The sequence below is a fragment of the Engystomops pustulosus genome, chromosome 5, assembly GCF_040894005.1.
Source record: "Engystomops pustulosus chromosome 5, aEngPut4.maternal, whole genome shotgun sequence".
Lineage (NCBI taxonomy): Eukaryota > Metazoa > Chordata > Amphibia > Anura > Leptodactylidae > Engystomops > Engystomops pustulosus.
Window position 1 is genome coordinate 136,130,917 of NC_092415.1, and position 20,101 is coordinate 136,151,017.

At 40.6% G+C, this 20,101-nt stretch overlaps 1 protein-coding gene across 5 annotated transcripts in view; it reads left to right on the top strand.

The window, feature by feature from the left end:
* Positions 1–20,101, top strand: part of ADCY1 (adenylate cyclase 1) — a 326,787-nt gene that overhangs the window by 55,714 nt on the left and 250,972 nt on the right. The gene's annotated exons all lie outside the window — the stretch shown is intronic.

Here is a 20,101-nt window from a genome sequence, read left to right on the forward strand (position 1 = left end):
ACAGTATATTAGGCACTAAAATGACATTTTTGCAAGAAAAACGCAATTTTTACTATGCACCATTTACTTTGCATTCAATTTTTACCTGCATGTTGGAGGTTAAAATGCTCACCACAACCCCAGACGAATTCTTTGAGGGGTCTAGTCTCCGAAATGTAAAAACACTTAATCAGAACGAGATAGGCATGCATTTCACTCATGAGATACATGCCACTCAAATAAACTTCCTTGATTTAACCATCACTGTATCTCCTGAAGGTCATTTAGACACTAAAATCTATAGAAAGCCTACATCTACTAATAACTTCCTGGACTTCAGAAGTTGGCACCCACCGGCCCTAAAGAAGGGTATACCGGTGGGCCAATATCTGCGTGCCAGACGAAATTGTTCGAGTGACCTGGCCTTCCAGAGAGAATGTAAGGACCTTTACAAAAGATTTAGACACAAAAACTATCCGAAACAAGCTCTGAATACAGCTTTTCATCGTGCCAGAGATCTACACCAAGAGGACCTCTTGAAACCAAAGGTACCAAAGCCTAGCCTCCCCTCCCAAATTAGGTGTATAGGCCAATTTGATGGTTACACACGTGAGGTGACAGGAATCTTACAGAGGTATTGGCCTCTATTGAAAGCAGACCCAGATCTAGGGGAAGTCCTAAGTACAACCCCAAGACTTACGTTCCGGAGGGGCCCCAATTTACGAGACCATCTGGTGCATAGCTATCTAGAGTCTAAATCTAAACCATCTAAAGACTGGCTCACGCAAACCACCGTAGGTTCATACCCCTGCGGCAATTGTTCCTTTTGCCCTCTCCTGCCTAAAGTTAGAGAATTTACTAACCCCACCAATAACAAATGTTACCAAATTCGACAGTTCTTTAACTGCCGCAGTAAGGGGATAGTATATGTTGCGACCTGCTCCTGCCCAAAGTTGTATGTCGGGAAAACAATCCAGGAGTTCCGAAGGAGGATCTCCAAACATATAAGCACCATACGGAACGGTGAAGACACCCCAATTTCTCGCCATGTAAGGATGTTACATGGTGGAGATCAGGGATGTCTAAAATTTTGGGGCCTACAACAGGTAAAATTGGGTCCACGTAAAGGTAATCTGGACCAAAAACTATTGAAAGAAGAGGCCAAATGGATCTTCAGACTGGAGAGCCTTAGTCCAAAGGGACTAAATGAAGGTTTTTCCTTCTTACCATTCCTATAATCTCATGAGTGAGGATTACCCTCTAATCCATAAAAATCGTCACTTTTGACCAGGATTATTCTTACCATTATTGAATTATTGAAGTATCACTTGATACATCGGATCGTGCTTTGACACTGCATTATATCTTGCGATATCTCATTTTGCACTGCATCTAGAGTCTATTTATCCTTTTACAGTTATCCTGATGGATCCTTCGGATTCCCTCCGATATGGTAGCCATAAGTCATGCTATACACCCTGAGTATACATGCTCTTCTACATGCTTTGACTCATGCCTCTCAACATGCCTTAATATATGCAACTTGATACTAATGATGCACTAAAAATAAAAATAATCATCTTAACCCCTGCATGCCCTGAATGGACATTAAATGAATGCAGAAGAACAACTTGATTTTTATTGATTCATTTATTTAATTTTCAAATAAGTATGGACTCATTCAGAGGATTTATTGTTCGTCACACCATGGGGCCATTTATCTATTTACAACTATACAATTTATGATTTGTATGTAAATGATCTCCTCTTGCCAATCAGGCAGTATATGTTTTCTGAAAGAAACAACATAATACTTACCCTCCTCTTTTTATTTCCAATTCCTCTTTCTGACCCCATCGGCGAAGTCGGCTTCTCGCTACTAAACTCCGTACATACGTATTAAGATCTCTATGCGCATGAGCCGGTACTTCTCTCCTGAAAGAGACCGAAAGGACTGAAATGCGCATGCGCCGATTTCTAGCTTACGATGCGCGTGCGCGGGATTCCACTTCACGGAAAAATCCTGTGACGCCGAATACAGACGACGCCTCCCAGAATCCCACTCCTGTAAACATCCGGTTTCAGGTAAGGGACTATGGAGCTAATCAGCCTATCCAGGGCCTTAATATACGTTTATAACTTTTTGTTTCCACTAAAAACCATCCGTATAGGTCTATCCTTCCTAAGGCGATCGGCGCTCTTTGATGAGTCCTCTTTGTTAGTTTATATAAACCATCGACACACGCTCACCACCTTGCAGTCAGCCCCTAAACCCCTGATGACGCCAGTTTCGGCGAAACATGTCGGGAGGGTCTGGTTGAGCGACACATTTTAACTAGCATAGGGCAGCTCAAAGGATATACTTAGGTCGAAGTTACATATAGGTTATGACCTAAGATTAAGAGGAGTGTAAAACTGAGCAGGTAGTGCAGGGATGATCTTGAGAACAATCCTCATCTGTATCTAGATGTCTACTGCAGCCTTGTCTGCAATAAGAGAAGGAACTGATCAATCCTTCCAGTATTAATCACCCACGAATCTCAGTTTCAATCAAGCATCCCAGACCTGCTATATTCGACCTCCGAGTCACTGCCCCTTGTGTATTTTAATAATCTTGTCCAGTTGTTCTTATATCTACAAACCAATAAAAGTTATATTTTACTCCCTGCCCGGGTGGCATAAGGGATATTTTTGGCCGCCGGCCGAGCGGCTTTGAGAGTTTTTTCTAGTCTCCGAAATGGTGACATCTTTGGGGGTTTTTTACTGTACTGTTACTTCAGGGGCTCTTCAAGTACACTGTGGCACCACAAAATATTTGAAGCCAAACTGGCCTTCCAAAAACCCAATAGAACTAACTCTGTTCTGGACATCGCTGTGCGACGAAACAGCAATTGACATCCACATATCTGGTATTGTCGTACTCGGAAGAAGCAGGTCAAAAATTTTGGGATGTATATTTGCCACAACTTCCTTCTGAATGTGTCCATTTTGGGGCTAAATGAGAAAAATCGTAATCAAAAATTGAAATTTTGAAATTTCCAATCCATTTTCGTATCATAGTATATAAGGCTGGAAGGAGACGCAAGTCCATCAAGTCCAACCTTCAAGAATTAAATAAATGTTTTATCCCCATAACCCGTGATATTTTCTCTCTCCAGAAAGGCATCCAGGCCTCTCTTGAACATGTACATAGAGTCCGCCATAACAACCTCCTGCGGCAGAGAGTTCCATAGTCTCACTGCTCGTACAGTTAAGAACCTTTGTCTATGGTGATGGTAGAATCGCCTCTCCTCTAGGCGTAGAGGATGCCCCCTTGTCCTGGTCACAGGCCTAGGTATAAAAAGATCTTTGGAGAGATCCTTGTACTGTCCGTTCAGGTATTTGTACATTGTAATGAGGTCTCCCCTCAGTCGTCTTTTTTCTAAACTGAATAATCCCAAATTTTGTAATCTGTCATTGTATTCTAGTCCCCCCATTCCCCCATGCTTCCAGAAAAATATTTAAAGGGTTAATAGACTTCTCAAATGCTGATTTGAATAGGTTGAGATGTTAGGTTCATAAAATGGTGTTACTTGTGGGGGTATATAGTACAAAAGTCTCTGTAGGGCACTTCCAAACTGAATTGGTCACCAAACATTTTGCATTTTTCAAATTTCAAAAAAATCTGAGAATTTGCTACTAAAACTTGAAACCTTCTCACATCCGTAAAAAAAATGGAAACGTAAAACAAATTATGGAAATAAAAAGCAGACCAATGGCAAAAGGTTTCTACCCAAAAAAAATTGTGGTGTGACTTTTTGTCTAAAAAGTAGAACATTTTAAATTTTGAAAATTGTAATTTTTTTTCAAATTTTTCCTAAATTTTGGAATTTTTACCCCCCAAAAAAGGAACGGATCACCGAAATGATACTACTAACATAAATTACAATGTCTCACAAGAAAACAATCTAAAAATCACAGGGATATCTTAAATTGTTAAAAAGTTACTACCACAGGAAGAGACACTGGTCAAATTTCTAAAAAAAGGACCGAGCCTTAACCTACAAACAGGCTGCGTCCTTAAGGGGTTAACAAGATATCCCAATGTTTTGCTAGCAGTTTTTTTGCACCCTCTGCCCATTGTCAAAAGTAGTTTATTAGTCTGATTGTTTTATCTTCACTGATTTTGGGGTGTTTTTTGAGAAGATCGTTCTCATGAAGAGCTTCCTGAAAGGCAGTTCGTAATATCGTATCTGGGTACCCCTTCTCTTAAAACCTGAGGCATTATTACTTTGCCTGTTTAAAGAATGTCTATCTAGTTCAACCAGATAGCTCTTCGTAGGGTTTTCAGGGAGAATTTCATATGAATTTGTGTCTAGACCTGCTGAAAGACAGATCTCTTTGTATTGAGTCGTCGTTATCAATACTGTTTTGGCTCCTTTATCTGATTGCTTTATAGTAATTGATGTTTCATTCTGTAATGATGTCAGGGCCTTTAGTTCATCTTTTGTACAATTATATTGACAGAAAGTACTTGCCATGTGTCTCAAATCATCAGTTACTCTGTTAAGTAGCACAACAATGGGCGATACATCCATATAGGGTGGGAGGTGGTTGGGTACAAAATATAGCCCTTTGAGGAGGACACTTTGTTGGGGTTCAGATAAAAGTAGGGGAGTTATCTGTGTTCCTTTGTTCTCCCATAAGGGTTTCCCTATGTCGGTAAACTACTTTGGTGGCCCCTTCTGATGAATATCCAAAGCTCCTGGCTCTCAATTGATAAGGGTAGTTAAAAAAAAATCCCGATTGTAGTTGCTTGAGCCCCTTCTTCCTCTATTACCACCCCTTCCTCTCCCTCTTCCTATACGGCTTAGTCTATGTTGTTTTAGTGAGGAGTCTGTGTCTGTGTCTTGGTAGAGGAGATATCTGTGTCTGGTACCATTTTTGTTATAATTATTGAATACATTTTATTTTCTTTAACCCCTACGGGACTCGGCCTCTTTTGGCCTTAAGGACGCAGTCCCATCTTTTAATTCTGGCCTGTGTCACTATAAGTGTTTATAGCTTTGGAACACTATGAGATATCCAGGGGATTTTGAGATTTGTTTTCTCGTGACACTTCGCAGTAGTTTAAAAATTTGGATGAAATCTTTTGTGTTTAGTTATGAAAAAAACTAAATTTGGCAAACATTTGGAAAAATTCTTTATTTTCAGCGTTCTAAATTCTCTAGTTTTGATGCAGATAGTCATAGCACCCAAATAAATTCATAACTTACATTTCCCAAATGTTTGCTTTATGTTGGATGGTTCTTTAAGATTCCACATATTTTACTAGAATCTTATAAGGCTCAGAATTTAGGTATCATTTTTCAAATTTTTTGTAAAATCACCAAAACCCGTATTTAGAGGCTTTCTCAAAAGTCCTAGAACATCTACAGTGGCAAGAGACACACTGTTTGACTTCAATAGACGTAGAAAGCCTATATACACGCATCCCACAGGATCTGGGAGTAGAATGCGTTACAAAAGTGCTGATTAATGCTGGGCAGAGCGATAAATATATTGAATTTGTGTGCAAGGGCCTAAGTTTGGTACTGTCACATAATGCCTTCACGTTCGATGGGAAGTGGTTTGTCCAAAAGACCGGTACAGCAATGGGCACACCGGTGGCTTGTACTTTTGCCTTTTTTCTTTTGGCGTGTTTTGAAAGCCGTTATATTTTTTCCTTGGACAACCCATATACATCGAACGTGAAGGCATACCATCGCTATGTGGACAATGTCTTCCTGGTTTGGGAAGGTTCCCAGTCCACCTTTTTGGAGTTGGTACACTATCTAAACAGCACGAACACTATGAACATGCGTTTCACAGCAGTATTTGGCAACAAAAGCCTAGAGCAGTGATGGCGAACCTTTTAGAGACAGAGTGCCCAAACTATAACCAAAATCCACTTATTTACTGTGAAGTGCCAACATTGCATTTTAAGCAGTAACTTATTGCTACCTGGCCTTCAACATCTATCAATCATATCGGCCCCCGGAGGGCACATTCAGACTATCATTGTAACTTCTCGCCAGGGTCTCCCTGTACAGTAAGAATGAAGAGACCAGTAGGATGACCTCCACAGATAATGCAGCTCTATCAACACCTTCTCACTTTTCCTGCAGTTCCAAACAGCCAATGAAGTGTCGTTTGAAAATAGATCTGATTGCAGCATCTCTCAAATTGCCTGGGTCTTCAGGAAGATTGTGAATTTGGTCCTGTTTGGTGAACAATCTTGGGGTCAATGGCCTGAGTGCCCACAGAAAGGGCTCTGAGTGCCACCTCTGGCACCCGTGCCATAGGTTCGCCACCACTGGCCTAGAGTTTCTAGACGTCCTGGTGAAAGAGTCAGGGGGAACTCTATCCACCACAGCCTTTCTTAAACCCACAGCTACCAATTCTATTCTGCATTATAGTAGTTTCCATCCTGAACATACAAAAAGTAACCTTCCCTACGACCAATTTTTACGGTTGAGAAGGATTAACAGTGATGAAAACAGGTTCCTAGTACAGGTACAGGAATTGAGAAGTAGACTGTTGGAACGGGGCTATCCGCCGAGCTTATTGGACTCTGCACAGAGAAAAGCCATGGAAATGTCACGTAAGGAATTACTAGGAAATAAGCTCTAAAGAAAAGGAGGAAATACGGTTGAGAGTAAAGACACTAGATTTGCTTTTACTTTTGATTACAACCCATGTGAGAATGTGATACGTTCAGCAATTCATAAAAATTGGCACATCTTAGGACAGGACCCGGATCTAGGGAACATCTCAGCCAACAGACCCCTAGTGACGTTTAGGAGTAGAAGGACCATCAAAGATAGATTGGTACACAGCAGGTTCTCACCCATGGGCGCCACTTGGCTCCAGGGATGTGCTCCTGCTGGTAACCACAGGTGTGGCCACTGTAACTATTGTACCTTGAATGGCCAACTGAAGGTCATCAGTTTTGGAGGTGTAGAACATGCTGTCAGGTCGTTTATTACATGTCATTCTGATTTTGTAGTTTACGTGGTGTATTGTCCATGCGGAAGGTTTTATATTGGCAAGACAATCAGAAAAATGTTTACTCGTTTTAGGGAACATCAAAGGTCCATCATAAATGGTAATGGCAGCCCTCGCCTTGTGGAGCATATACAGAGAAAACATGGAGGGGATCCGGGGGTGTTGAAGTTCTCTGGAGTTGAGCGAATCAATTGCCCCACAGCAGGAGGAGATCGTTCTTTACTTCTCCTCCAGCAAGAAAGCAGATATATTATAAAATTCAGAGCTTTGGGACCTCTGAACCTGAACGACCGTAATGAACTTGGGGTGTTTTTGTGAGGATGCTTTACCCTGGTTACTTTGCCCCTTTCCATCTATTTAAACCACTACATTATTATTATGTATGTGTATTTGTATGTTCCTTTTTTTTTTTGTCCTCAGCCATTGGCCATATGCTGTGTACCCACTTAAGAGGTCTGTACTATTGAGATTATAATGAAGCCATTAATACATTAATAATATGGATGCCGTAGCAACTTTTGTTGCAGTAGACATAATTAATTTTCTCCTCTGTTCAGGTCAGTACTCATACATGTTCCATGTGAGGTCTATATTTATGACTGTGTGCATGCATCATAAGTTCCTTAATCTATAGTATAAGGTGGTCCATCCTTTTGTTTGTTTTTAATATCAGGGTGGTACCTCATGTCCATATGAACAACTAGGCAAGGTTGATGCTTGCTGGGACCTGTGGTCCTCTCACTTTTGATTTTAATTACTTACCTGTTTGCATGTGATTGTGTTTATCTTTTCACACTTTGTATCATGATAGCTTGCATCTATTGTTATGATGCTGATATATTGCAAAACAGAGTATACATTGTATTCAGTCTTGGTGGCACCCCCCAATGGTGGTCACATGAGTGCATATATGTGATGTCATCAGTGGGTGCCGCCATTGGCTTGAGAAAGGGCCACTGAAAGCGAATAAAGGAATAAAGGACATTGCACTTTTCTAACAAGTGGGTGAGTGCCGTTACTTTCTTCTACATGTTGCTTACCGTATTTAGAGGGACCTGCTCAACTTCTAATTGACTGTGAGAGGCCTAAATAATAGCGAGATTCATAAATTACCCTATTATGCAAACTACACCCCTCAACGTATGAAAAACCACTTTTAAGAAGTTTGTTAACCCTTTAGGTGTTTTATAGGGGTTAAAACAAAATGGAGGTGCAGTCTACAAATTGTAATATTTTTTCACACTACACTCATCTTGGGTGGAAAATTAAACATTTGCATTGGATTAAATGAAAAAAGGCTCCATAAAGTCTGATACCCAATTTCTCTCGAGTACACTGATATCCCATGTGTGGTGGTATCCTGCTGTATGGGCGCACGGCCGGGCATAGAAGGGAAGGAGGCGCCATCCAGATCAGATTTGCTATGTCACATTGTACAGGCTATAATTTTTTCTTTTTTTAATGTGTACCTATAGGGGCTTATTTCTTTTGCCACATGAGAGACACTTTTCTGGTACGTAATAAAAATAGTACCGTATGTTATTTTTATTCTATGGTTCGCCACGATTACGAAAATACCTCTTTTATATAGATTTTTTTTTACTGAATAAAAACTAATTTGGAGAAAACCTTTAGCATCACCATCTTTCCATAAGCATAACTTTTTTATTTTTCGGCTGACAAATCTGGTTAGGGGCTTATTTTTTGCAAGAAGAGTTGTTCTTTTTAGTGGACTTATTTTAGAGTGCAGAACATTTTTTAATCACTTTTTAGAGCATTTTTAAAAAGATATTCATTTAAAATTATGTCTCCGGCGTTTACCATGTGGGTCCAGTAACAATTCTTTTTTATTATACAGATTGTTACAGACGTGGCAATACCAAATATGTGGGATTTTTTTTGTGTTTTTTTGTATTTTTTATACTTTATTAAGTGTTTTGATGGGAAACTGACATTTTGGGGGCTTATATTTTTATGTATTTTTTTATTTATTCTAGTGTGTAGTGTTTAGTGTTGTTACATGTTTTTACTAATACATACTTGAACCAGCGATGATCTGATCGCTGGTTCAAGTTCAATACACTGCTCTACAGACAGTTTACAGTTAGACCCGGAAGGGGTCTGACTGCCAAGGAGATCGGGCAGTCCCGGGGCACTCGGCAGTCCTCAGGGCTGCCCAGAACTGGATCGGATACCCCGGTAAACGGCACAGGGGATCCAATCCATAGCAGAAACACCCTTACACGCTGCAGTCATGCTTGACCTCGGCTTGCCAGCTCCGATCGCAGGTGTTAGCGCACGCTGTCAGCTGTGATAGACAGCTGACAGCCGCTGCTTCTGGTGCCGGCTCCGTTCGTAAGCCGGTGCCAGAAGCAGGACATTATAGAACGTCCCCGAGCGCTTAGCATCTAGCCGCAGGGACATAGTATAATGTCCAGGTGTGCCTAGGGGGTTAAAGACTTGTAGGTCATGCATGAACTGTCTGTGTTTCCGTTCTTTAAGATGATATTGAAATTTTTCAATGGTAGATTGTAAAACACTTTCTTTGTTCTTAAAGTCGGGTTCCCCCTCATATTTCTTAGTGAGTTCTATTTATTCCTGCAGACATGACTAAATTAGCAAGGATTTTTTCTTCTTCTTCAAGCGGTAACTGCATAAAACGCAGTGAACTGCTGGTGGCTCACGGAATGGGCTTAAGAGCTCTTGTCCATTTCCTGAGATCAAGAAGGAGACCCCAAGAATGGCATATCAATTTTATCCTTAGGGCTTTGGAATTCTGCCTCACTAAAAACTTTTCTGTTTAATGGCAAGTTCTACCACCAGCTCAGGGGCACGGCAATGGGTTGGCCGTGTGCCACAACCTACGGCAATTTGCTCCTGGGCTGGTGGGAGGAAACCATGGTATTCAATGATGATAATATCATGGATACCATGAGAGTGGCATAGGTACATTGACAATGTCCTAGCGATCTGGAACCCCTTTGAAGCGTGGGATCCCCAAGGGACAATATCTGCACCTGAGGAGGAATGGTGAATTCCTGAAGCAGGCAAAGGATATACGCCTCAGGTTTCAAGAGAAGGGGTACCCGGATAGAAAATTATGAACTGCCTTTCAGGAAGTTCTTAATAAGAACCGGAACGATCTTCTGAAAAAACACCCCAAAATCAGTGAAGATAAAACAATCAGACTAATAGCTACTTTTCACAATGGGCAGAGGGTGCAAAAAAAGTGTTGGCAAAACATTGGAATATTTTGCTAATGGACATAAAAGATGTTATTGTTGTTCATTGAAGGATAGGCTAGTTCATAGCCACTTTTTGCATCCGCATGATTCCACATGTTTTGGAAACGGACAGGGAGCTTTGTATGTAGTGGCTGTATTGCCTGCCCTACATTAAGAGGTGTAAATCCTTTACTCCACCATAACAAGTGTGTCTTAAAAGATCAAACAGTTTATTAACTGTAAGACTGAGGGGGTAATTTACAGGGCCATGTGCGTCTGAAAAATGGAGTACATTGGGAAAACTGTCTGTGAACTTAGGAGGAGAATAGGGACAAACTTGGGAGACATCACCCATAACAGGGACACACCCATAACAGGGACACACCCCACATTAACATGGCCCACAGAACGCAAGGGTCGCCATTTAGTCTTAGTCTGCTGAGTATATTTTTCTGTCTATGATTTAGTAAGTTACTTCCCGTGTATGAACGTACTAATTGTGTCTATTTTTGATTGTCCCCAGTAATGAAACTGCAAATATACTTTGGTAAAGCATCACCTATAAAATTGACCTGAATAAACACCTCCGTAGATCGGCTACTAAGGAAGGGACATCCTTCCTTACATACCCCGATCAGTATTCCCGATCGTGATATGATCAGAGAATATGATGCAAGGAGGTTACGTTCTCTCCTCCTATCCACGTAATGATACTAACCCTATTAGAAGTTTGTGACAGAGGGTGTAAATAGAGCTGTGACACGGTGAATGTGGGAGGAATGCATCCCACATATCAGATCACAGCTCCCCCCCCCCATGATGTGGATATAACTAAGCCACTCAGATTAAAGTAGGCAGGATGTGGGAGAAATAACCCATCTTGTATGATGAATCAGTGCTCCCTCCCATGTGACGTGGATGCAACTGAGCCACTCAGATTGAAGTAGGCGGGATGTGGGAGGAGCTGAAATGGGTTACATGTGGTGCATGCGCAGTTGATCAGGTGCCCACACCGACTTGTAACCTAGTGACCAGGTTTACAAACAGAGTAGTAGATGAGCCACTGCCCGGTTTACTACATTTATGTGTTAGGCTTTGATGTAGTTAGCTTGAGCCAGCATTGAGCATTAATCCAGAAAACATTGTTTGCATTCCCCTGATGAGTGCAGAGATCCATGCACGAAACGCATAGGAAAGGGAATTGTTTATGTATTATACCCTTCAGCTTTAGGGTGCAATAGGCACTATTAGGGATAGAGATGGGACCAGCCTTGTAAGGGCTGGGGGCATAAAACGGGGGATCAGGGAAAACGCATTGTAGGGATAATTAGGACGTCTCCTAACCTGGACCCTCTGGTATCCCGTTTGAAGACCGGTGAGACCAAACCTGTTTTCTATTTTTGCATACCCATTACTATATGTTGATCCCGCTATGAAGCTGAAAGAATATAAAAGGTTAATGAATGGTCTTATCGAAGTATGATATGTCCATCACTAGGTTTTTTTTTTTGTGATAACTTGATAGATAATGTTTTATATTGGTGTGAATTTGTATTTTACCGATTTTTTTTTTTTTTAATTTATTTATTTTATTTACATTTTCTTTATTGAAAAATTTTTTTGTACATTACAATAATAAAAGAAAGGCATGCATTGTAAATAAATAAGCATTTGTAAAAAGTGCTCTCATCACAACAAAACCTTATATACATTCTAGAAAGTCAACACACTGGTGTTCATATAATACTTAGGTTCGACTTATTTGCACTTTTACATTCTGTGTACTCCTTATGTAGTTATGCCTATTTATATACGGTTACCCATTCCATTTATAACAGTTAACAAGGTCTTAGACCAACTTATAACAGGTATATGCTAACAGTTTTCTTATTTCAACCTTTCTCTCTTTTTCTTCTTTTCCCTTACCCTTTTCCCTCCCTCTCCCTCCCCTCCCCATGCACACCCTAGAATAAACCGTTATCATCCCGAAGGATGATAAAAAAAAGAAACCAGACATTTTCTTCTTTTATACATTATTAACCTTGTACGTATACTAAGACAGCCTCCCCCCACCCTTTCCTGTCCACCCCACTGGCAAGCGAGAGAAAAAAAAATAAATTTCCTATTTCCAGTTACTCCAGATCTCCGCCCATTTCCCTCTGGTTCCATTCTTATAAGCATAGATTTGTTCGTATCTTTTAATCTTTTGTGTAAGAGCAGACCAGTGGTCCACATTGGGAATCTTACTACTCCCCCATTCCCGAACTATAAGAACCTTCGCTATTGTCATAAGCTTTAGTACCAATACCCTCTCTTTTTGATTCACTTTATCGCTAGTCCTAAACAGTCCCATAACTGCCACACTTATTGAAGGGGTCAGTGGTAACTCTAGAGTTTTGTTTATGTGCAAAAATAATCCGTCCCAAAAACCTTTAAGTCTGACTGGTGTTTGTGCTATTTTTTTAATAGTATTTCAGCCCCGTAGTAGCCAATATAATAATAGAGCACCCCTAGTAGCCAATATAGTACAGGGCCCCTCTAGTAGCCAATATTGTAACAGTGCCCTCTATTACAGAGCTCCCAAGGTAGACAAAAATTAGAGGATAGTACTCATCTGTCTGGTGGTTCGTTTTACTGTCTCTGATGCTGCTAGTGGCTCTGCATATGTTTAATTGCGGATGATGTCATTGAAAGTGCGCACGGACGTGATAACTTCATTTTGTCTGCACGGAACAGAGCATAGGCCTGTCTAACTTGGCGTTCGGGCAGAGGCTAGGCCTCAGCCCTGAGTATCTCTGACCCGTCAGTCACAGTAACAGGGCCACTTGGTGTTGGGGCCCACTAGAGGTTTGTCTGGTACTTCTGTGGGCCAGTCCGACCCGGAGTACAGGTATCGAAGGAGTGTCCCCATTTGGGGAGGGGCTCCCAGCTCTCATGTTTTTTGGGATTGCACAAAGTTCAGACACTGAACTTTCTCTGCAGCCATCCCCTTTGCTCAGACCCTTTAGCTGGTATCCTGGGGTAGCTAGGATCTGTTGAAAAGACTTGCCTCCACACAGATGTAAGTGTATAGAAATAACCATGTGCTCTATGCAATGATCTAAGCTAAGATGGCACGATGAAATGGTTAACCCAAGATCGGTGCTATGGTGGGTTTTTACTGCCCTACGAATAAGACAACCCCTGAATTGTGAAAAGATTTTAGGGAGTTAAAAATTTACAGTACAGTACATCGTATAAAGGCCTTATGCACACAAACAAGTGCTGCAAGCAACAGTCTGACATTGTTCTCAGCTCAGTAATGCATGGTTTCTTACGGGGCATACACTAAGCCAATGACCAGTAGAAGGCAATGGAGCTATTATTTATCTGTTGTTTGTGCAGCTAACTTATGGCCAAAGCACACTTTCTTGTACAGTTTTGTGTGTATAATGAGGTTCTGCAGCACATGAGGTTCTTCAGCAGATAAGGTGTGTATAATGAGGTTCTGCAACAGATAATAAAGTTTATTAATGTTTTAAGTGGTATGTATTGGAGGCAGGGGTGGACTGGGAATTTAAAATGGCCCTGGAAAAAAGTGGCCCCATTTAACGGGCGGAGTCAAAACAAATGGGTGTGGTCAGATAAAGTGGGTGGGGTTATAATGGACAAATTGTTGGTAGATGGCCTTAATGCAAAACAATAACATCTTTTGCTAGTAAGTGAATCTAATGTGCAAAGAATGTGACCTGTCGATTAGTAAATGATGCAAACACACAACCCGATAAGCCTTAAATAGCTTTCCCCTGTGCCATACATGTACAATTCAGAGAAATAATATATTGCCTCCTATGTACAAGAAAATTGCTACAATAACACATTTAGAATAACCCATTCAATCCTGCCTTCTATATACAAAATAAAACCACTACAATACCTTCTCCCATATACAAGCCAACTACTATAATACTGCCCCCTATGTACAGGAATATAACTACTATAATAATGCCCCCTATGTACAGGAATATAACTACTATAATACTGCCCCCTATGTACAGGAATATAACTACTATAATACTGCCCCCTATGTACAAGAATATAACTACTATAATACAGCCCCCTATGTACAGGAATATAACTACTATCAGAGATCGCATTAACCCCTCCACAAGCGTCATAGACGCTTCCAAATGCAGTATTACTCTTTGAAAAGCCCCCCATGCGTCTAAACACGCACTGACTTTTCCCTGTGAATGGGGAGACTAAGGAGCTGAGCAGCTCGGCCCCCGCACAGCTGCTGCTGTGGAGTTATTGTGGAGGTGCAGGTGACCTGTTGTGTGTGTGACCCCGAGCAGTGTAGCAGCGGGACACAGCCCCTCCCTGACCTGATGCTGTTTCTCTGTAGCCGGGCCACAGTGGGCGGAGCTACCGGAAGCCACGCCCACTCCCATGCCGCTGTCTCTGTGTGATAGTTGTGGCAGATATGAAAGGCTGGGGCTGTACCAGAGGACAAGATGACAACAGATTAACCAGAGAGCTGACTCCATAGTGAGTAATCACATCAGTGTAACACCTGCAACAGCCTGATACTCAGGCAGGGTTATACATGGAGGGGCATATGTCATGTATACAATGTGTAAAAGCAGCCTTACATTTTAGGTGATAGCGGCCTTCTACTTTCAGTCAATTTCTGAGACCACAATGATTTTTGGTGGATATGGCCATCCCTGGCCAATCACAGTCACAGCTAGTTGCAAGGAGCTTCAATTTGCCGCATTGTTGTTGGGCTGTTTGGGACCGGGACTCACGGTAGAACCAGAACACGGACATCGTGACTGCTCATCTCTAGCGGCCAGCGTTGTCCACAATCAGGTATGCATGACCAGCATCACCACCCATGCGTGGTCAGGGGTGGTCTGGGGCGTGATCCATGGTCTGGAGGGGGTTGCTGGGGGTCATCTATGGTCTGGACAGAAGGAGTCTTGGGCATCAGCCATGGTCTGGATGGGGTTGAGGGGTCTGGGGTGTCAGCCATGGTCTGGACAGGGGTGAGGGAGGTCTACGGTGTGAGCCGAGGTCTGGACAGGGGTGCTGGGGTGTCAGCCATGGTCTGGAAAGGGGGGGGGGGCGCTATAGTCTGGTCTGTAGGTTGAAATAATTTAAGGAGACAAAAGGAAAGCTTTTGCCCCATTATTTAATGCATGATGTGAAATTAATACAATTGTCTCAATTGGCTATTTAAGCACACAAAACACTGGCTGCAATCATATTCATGCATAAATGAATGATTGCAGGCAGTATTTATTTATATGCATTACTGAAAATTTCATACTCCTCCTCGCCTAAAATTACTCCTCAAAAATGGTGAGAGGAGTATTATTACCCTTCTGAAAAAATGTTAGTGCGACCTCTGACTACTATAATACTGCCCCCTATGTACAAGAATATAACTATATTATATATTATATATATATATATATATATATATATATATATATATATATATATATATATATATATATACTATAATACTACATATATACACAGAAGCGAACATGAAAAAAAATCAGTATTTATCATATACAGCTACAGAAAACACATGGGAGTGTCCCTGGATTGTTCTCGTTCCTCATCTTCTCCATTAGTTCCACCATCACCTTGTCTCTTCCTCCAGGTACACAGCTTTCCTGCAGAGTTTACCACACAGACGTCTTATGTTCTGCACTTTCCCATTGTTCCTTCTTCTGCTACCACCAATACTGTGCCCCAAATACTGTAATAGAGCCCCCTGAAATATTAGTACCACACAAATAGTGCCCCATAATGTAACACCCCTACCCCAGACATATAATTAATGGCCCCAGCCTACCCCAGACATATAATTAATGGCCCCAGCCTACCCCAGACATAGAATTTATGCCCCCAACCTACCCCAGACATATAATTAATGCCCCCTGCCAGCCCCAGATATACAAAAATGCCCCCTGCCAGCCCTAGATATAGAATAATGCCCCCCCCCCCGATATACAATAATGCCCCCCATTCTATAATTTTAAAAAAACCATAATACTCACCTCTTTGGAGCAGGTTTCTTCCCGTCTTCCCTCGATCTTCGGCGGCCTGGTGCAGAGGCGCGGGGTAGTGACGTCACTGCTCCGCGCCTCTTACACCAAGCCGCGGAGCTACACGGAGCCAGGCGACTGGACAGCTGACAGCTGGTAAGTGTCAGCCTCCTCCACGCTACACAGGTCGCGCATTGAAGTCAAATGCACGACCTGTGTAGCTGAATGTATACACAGACGCAGAAGCAGCAGTGCTGCGCTGCGTCTGTGTACTAATTAATAGTACCTGCATTGTACGATCATACGATGCAGGTACTATAAATGAAATCAAAAGTTGTAGGGAGTGCGGACTGGCCCCAGACCTGCCCAGGACCGACCGGCCCACCGGGAAAATTCCCGGTGGGTACAATGGCCAGTCCGTCCCTGATTGGAGGGACACTTTTCTAAAACCTGTCCTGTATCAGCAATATCAGACTGACAGCTCTTGTGGTCATACAAGTGTACACTAAAATATCGGGAATGGGCAGGGGTAGTTATTATGTTTCAATATGGTGCTTTGCTTGTGAATGGTACAGACTGCCTTATTTTGTGAAATCAGACTGCCCTAATATAGTGAAAACACTTAAAAACAATCAATAGGTACCCTTAATGGGTTGGCCACTTGTGTGGGGGACAGGATATTAATTTACCAATATATATCTATTAATAGTTCTGCTCCACTTTCTTGTAAATATGAAATCTCTCGTCTTTTACCTCCGCCAAAGACTCCTGTCAATAAAATGGCAGGTGAAGGGTCATGTAATCTATGTAATCTCTATCTGTCCGTGAACAATCACATATATATGTGTATATATATATATATATAATATATATTATATATAATATATATATTTAATATATAATATATATATATATAAAATATATATATATATATATATATATATATATATATATATATATATATAAAATATATATATATATATATATAAAATATATATATATATATATATATATATATATATATATAAAATATATATATATATATATATATATATATATATATATATAAAATATATATATATATATATATATATATATATATATATATATAAAATATATATATATATATATATATATATATATATATATATATAAAATATATATATATATATATATATATATATATATATATAAAATATATATATATATATATATATATATATATATATATAAAATATATATATATATATATATATATATATATATATATATATATAAATATATATATATATATATATATATATATATATAATATATATATAAAATATATATATAATATATATATATATATATATATAATATATATATTATAAAGTTTGGCAGCAGGGCTGTGGAGTTGGAGTCAGTGGCAATAAATACCACAATGGAAACCAAATACTGCATTTAGAGCAGCCAATAATGGTGGAGACCCCAGAGCAGGCAATTAATACTGGAGCCCACATTCGAGACTTAAAATAATGCAGTTTCCCAGAGCATAAAACTACAAATACTGGAGACCAAGAGCAGACAACAAAAATAAATAAATCCTCTCCTTTCCTGGCTTCTCTTTTCCTCCCTACACTACACTGCAGTGTTTTCACTCCTCCATGTGCATCTCTGGGTTGTGTCCCACACTGGTTATATTCAGCTTTATCAGGACCGAGAGCAGGGCTGCGCAAGTACTGATAAGTACTTGCCACTCCTGGGTCCTGCTTATGGGGGTGCTCTGTCCTTAATGCAGGACACAGGGTGGAGCGGCAGGTTAGCACCTGGGAGCAGTGAGGACTTCTGAGCTGCACTCAGACTGCTGTACCCATGAATGCTTCCATCAGTTATGGAGGCACTCATTGGAGTCTGACTGTCAGACAGGCCAAAACCATTGGCTTGACTGGCCACATGTGGCCTGTCAGCATGAGTTGTGTACCCCTGATCCCATTTTTAGTTGAGATGAATGTGGCTACACTTTATGCACAGGCTAAGGAAGGAAGCTCCTCTGCTATAGATCAGGCACTGGAAAGAAATGTCTGTATTTATCTGGACACTGCGAGAGTGACTAGATAAACAGGACTGTGGAGTTGGTGACCATTTTGGTGGCACTGACCTTCATCAGAAACGGATTACTGGGGGCAAAGTGGATAGGATAGTAGCCAGCACTAGACTGCAGTTAGCATGGCATCTTGGGGTGGAGCGGCATCTCGCCCCATCTCATCGGAAAAGTATCCACTTTACCCCACAGTAATCCGTTTCTGATGAAGTTCAGTGAGACCAAAACATCAAATATATTTCGGATTACTATTAATTTATAAAATAAAGTGAAAATTATCTTTTTTCAAAAATTTGGAGTGGCGGGTTATTGCTATTTTCTGATTCGGGTTGGTACCCTACCCATACCACCCTACACCCAATAGGAATGACGTATACCACCTATATATTTGTAGTTTTCTGCTCTGGTCAAACTTTTGGTCTGTACTGTATATATTAGTAATTTACCTAATATCCTGATTCCCTCAAACTTACACACAAATTAATAAAAACATGTGGAAAATTGGTATACAGGCAGTCCCGGGTTATGTACAAGATTCTATATCGTACTGCTCCATACCCCGTAGAAAGATAGGACATTTCGACGGGATACGCCATATATAATTCTATGGAGGGGGGGGGGGAGCGTCGCTATCCCCCTCCTACTCTCCCCGGCACTGCCATGTGCCTGCCGTGCTGTGGTACAGCAGGCAACTGCAGTGTGCATGTAGCCATAGTCTGAATTATGGTTGGATCAGGAATAACCAAAATTGTAAACACCAGGACTTATAGAGACAGGTTTTAATTATATCTGTGACATTTTTGTTAATTGCAGTGAATTTAATTTTGTTATCTTGAGCATATTTGGTAATCTTTTCTTCATGGTAATACACCTTTTAATACATGTTTGTAGAATATTTGTGCTATAGACAGAACTTGTTTATTTACTTTTTTCATAAATCATCACGTGCATTTTTACCTATATTCCCTTGTCAATTTTCCAGATGTACCTTGTATCTAGCATCAATAATGCATGCAAACAAAAAACTGTTTTATATCAAATATTAAAGGTCACTTGACCATGTCAACTATTTGCTCAGTTTTTGCTTAGTAAATATATAAAATATTTGAAATATGAATCTGACAATAGTTTTAATGTATAACACAGAAATATTGGGGGAAATATTCCTCCTTGCAGGAGGCATAGAATATACTAACAGTCTCCGCCCTGAGGAATTCTACGCCAGAAAACTGGCGTACAAGGTATAATAAGACCAACAATGTTAGGCTGCATTTACAGGAATGTATGTCCGCTGGGCCGTAACTTGGCGGACATACATCCGGCGTAATGGAGAGGAGGAGGGTTGACACTCCCCTCTCCAAAGAGATGCACGGCCGTAAGATAGGGGAGGACACATTCTATCATTTTCCTGTGTACGGAGCGGTATGGTGCCACACGTGTGCTGCACTTTACTGCTCCGTGCACCCATTTCCGGCCTATGGGCCGGCAAGCCTGTAGCCGTATATGCGTCCCCTAACGGTCATGTGAATGCAGACTTATAGTGTGGAAAAAAATCCTTCATCTTAGCTTTAGAACGGCATTGACACAAACCTATCTTATCATATATTTCACTCATGTCTAATCATAGAAATTTATGTTCTTGAAAATAAGGCTTTGAAAAAAAAATATACTGTAAGTAGTACAGAACTTTTTGACTACTAAATTTACATTGTAAAGTAAATCTATTTTCAAAAAATATTTTGTATTAT